This window comes from Pan troglodytes, chromosome 6, assembly GCF_028858775.2.
Source record: "Pan troglodytes isolate AG18354 chromosome 6, NHGRI_mPanTro3-v2.0_pri, whole genome shotgun sequence".
Taxonomy (NCBI): domain Eukaryota; kingdom Metazoa; phylum Chordata; class Mammalia; order Primates; family Hominidae; genus Pan; species Pan troglodytes.
In genome coordinates, this window is record NC_072404.2 from 153,775,940 (window position 1) to 153,778,999 (window position 3,060).

The 3,060-nt window shown below is 43.8% G+C and overlaps 1 pseudogene; it reads right to left on the minus strand.

Annotated features, from left to right (window-relative positions):
- Window positions 1-754: 754 nt before the first annotated feature.
- Window positions 755-1,699, minus strand: LOC107976108 (prothymosin alpha-like; annotated as a pseudogene).
- Between the last annotated feature and the right edge of the window lie 1,361 nt (window positions 1,700-3,060).

A 3,060-nucleotide genomic window follows, 5' to 3' on the forward strand; every position in this document is an offset into this window, starting at 1 on the left:
AAATAAAATTCCTGTTCCTTGTTGGACAACATTGTTTTATACATACATCAAACAGGCCAAAAAAATAATAAACAGCAACTTCATAGACAAAAAAGGGAAAAAAAAGAAACCTTTTATCTTTGGCCTTTTTAACCATCTCATACAAACCAACTACTTGTGGTACAGCTAAGTACATACACAAAAAAGTTACTGGAATGCTCGTGTTAGATATGAGTTCTAAATTTCTTTTCAAATAATTATTATGTCAGTATGTTCAATTCTTTGCCTTCTACTTTTAAACTTAACTTCCTCGTAAAGCAACCTTTTTCGATTACCTACTCCATCCTAACTCATTCCAATTACCTACTCCACCCTGACTCATTCTGATCACCTGCTCCACCCTACATTCCAATCACCTGCTCCACCCTAACTCATCCCAATTACCTGATCTGCCCTGACTCCCGCCAAAGCACTCACCCTGTCATTCTCTTTAAATTAGCCAATCGGAATTAGTTTAGCCTGTGCGGTCCAACCCTAGCCAATAGGGGAACGACACAGCAGCAGGGGCCGCGTGCGTCAGGGATAAGAAGCCCTTCCCCTCCCTTGTCCAAGTGTGAGCTCACCATTGCTCCGTCTGTAAGGGCCCACCCTTCTATATAGAAGTAACTTGCCTTGCTGAGAATTAAAAAGAAAATTTTATATTTGAGTGCTATTCCTTTTGCGGCACCGAAACTTTATGTATAACATTTGGAATAAGATTGTTTTTCTGTTGTCGTTTTTGCTTTTTTTTACAAGTTTTTTTTTCTCCTTTGAGATTATAATGAACATAGTCACACCACAAGTAAAGTCAGAAGTAGGACAGAGAACGCTCTGAAGGCTGGTTTGGTCATCCAAGATCATTAAAAATGGCTGACCCTAACAATATGTACAAAAATATAAAATGTAAATAAAAAATACAAACAAATTTCCTTTTTAAAGTACATTTAAGAAAAAAAGCAGGGCCTTGGAAGTTTTGGTTCTTTTTCGTCCCCTGTTGCAAATTCTCATGGTTTGGGTTGGGTGGTGGAGAGCGTGTGTCACCCGTGGGTGGCACTGCCCGCGGTGGGCGGTGGGCAGTGGGTGGTGGGGGCGAGGGGCCTCTCTACTCAAAGGTGACCATGTTTAGATTCTGAGACGGGAAGTGGAGGGTGAATAGGTCACAGCGGTCTTTTTTTTTTTTTTTTTTTTTTAGTTTAACTTTTCCTTTTTTGCTGTCTAGTCATCCTCGTGGGTCTTCTGCTTCTTGGTATCGACATCGTCATCCGCATCATCTTCAGCTGCCCGCTTGCCTGTAGCCAACTCAGCTTCCTCGTCTTCACCTCCATCCTCTTCTTCACCGTCACCTTCTTCTTCCTCCTCCTCTTCCTCCCCACCTTCTTCCTCTTGTTCATCTACCTCATTGTCAGCCTCCGGTCCCCGTTTTCCTCATGAGCATTCCCGTTAGCAGGGGCTTCTCTTCCATTTTCCGCCTCTTCCACAACTTCCTTCTTCTCCCGTAAGTCCTTGGTGGTGATTTCGGAGCTGGTGTCTACGGCTGCCTCCGACATAGGGGGCACGCGGATGATCCAATGCAGGGGATTAAAAAGAAGCGAGAGTTCAGGGACTCTGCACGATAAAGCTGCCCAGCCGGACAAGGGACAGTGCAAAGATGGCTTTTTAGAGCAGCCAGTGGGGAAAGGAAGGAACTTAACTGGCAAAAGAACTAGCTATTGTGACCACCTCAATTCTGAATTCTTTTTTTTTTTTTTTTTTTTTTTTTGATACATAGTCTCACTCTGTCACCCAGGCTGGAGTGCAGTGGCATGATCTCAGCTCACTGCAACCTCCATCTCCTGGGTTCAAGTGATTCTCCTGCCTCAACCTCCCAAGTAGCTGGGATTACAGGTGCCCACCACCACTCCCAGATAATTTTTGTATTTTTAGCAAAGATGGGGTTTCTCCATGTTGGCCAGGCTGGTCTCAAACTCCTGACCTCAGGTGATCTGCCCGCCTTGGCCTCCCAAAGTGCTGGGATTACAGGGGTGAGCCACAGCGCCCAGTCCAATTCTGAATCCTTAGAAATGTGTGAAAAGCTAGATTATAACTGAAATTATGTGTGCTTAGAATCAGGGCAAGAAGCAATGTGTTTTAAGCGCATGATGGCATTAGGCTTGATATTTCAGCAACAGATTTATACTGTATGTTGAGTATAAACATACAGTTTAAACAGAGTGTCCAAAATATTCTTTTTTAAAAAAAAAAAAGTTTATTTGAGACAGGATTTAACTTTGTCACCCAAGTAGAAGTGCAGTGGCACAATCACAGCTCACTGTAGCCTCCACCTCCCAGACTCAAGCAATCCTCCCACTTCAGCCTCCCAGGGTGCTGGAACTACAGTCACACACCACTATGCCCAGCTAATTTTTGTATTTTTTGTAGAGATGAGGTTTTGCCATGTTGCCCAGGCTGGTCTCAAACACCTGAGCTCAAGCAATTCTCCTGCCTCGGCCTCCCAAAGTGCTGGGATTTCAGGTGTGAGCCACCCAGCCCAGCCTTTGTTTAAAAATTGTTAAGAATTTTGACATTGACAGAAGAACATCAAAACAAGTGCAGGGCCCTTCTGAGCTCATGGCCCTGTGTGACTGGCCACACATTCATAAAGCCAGCCTAAATATAAAACAATCCTGTAGTGCAAACTACCACCCACCATCTAAACCCAGCTTGCCCTCTGTTTCTCTAAATAAAGTTTTATTGGAGTGCAGCCATGCTCATTGGTTTCATACATGACTGTTTTGGTTCTACAAGAGGAGAGTTTTCCATACATGCAACAGAGATTGTAAGGCCCACAAAGGCTAAAATATTTACCATCTGGCTGTTTATAAAAGTTTGTTGCATCCTGCTATAGTGTGTAATCTGTCAGTTCTTGCCCCATACTTGCTATTCTAAATGGGCACTCAGCCATCTACAACGTGCTCCACTCTTCTCCTCGGAAACCATGTAGAGTCCACCTGGAGTCTATAGCTACAAATCAGAAGAATTTGGACACTGCTGACCTGCTCACAG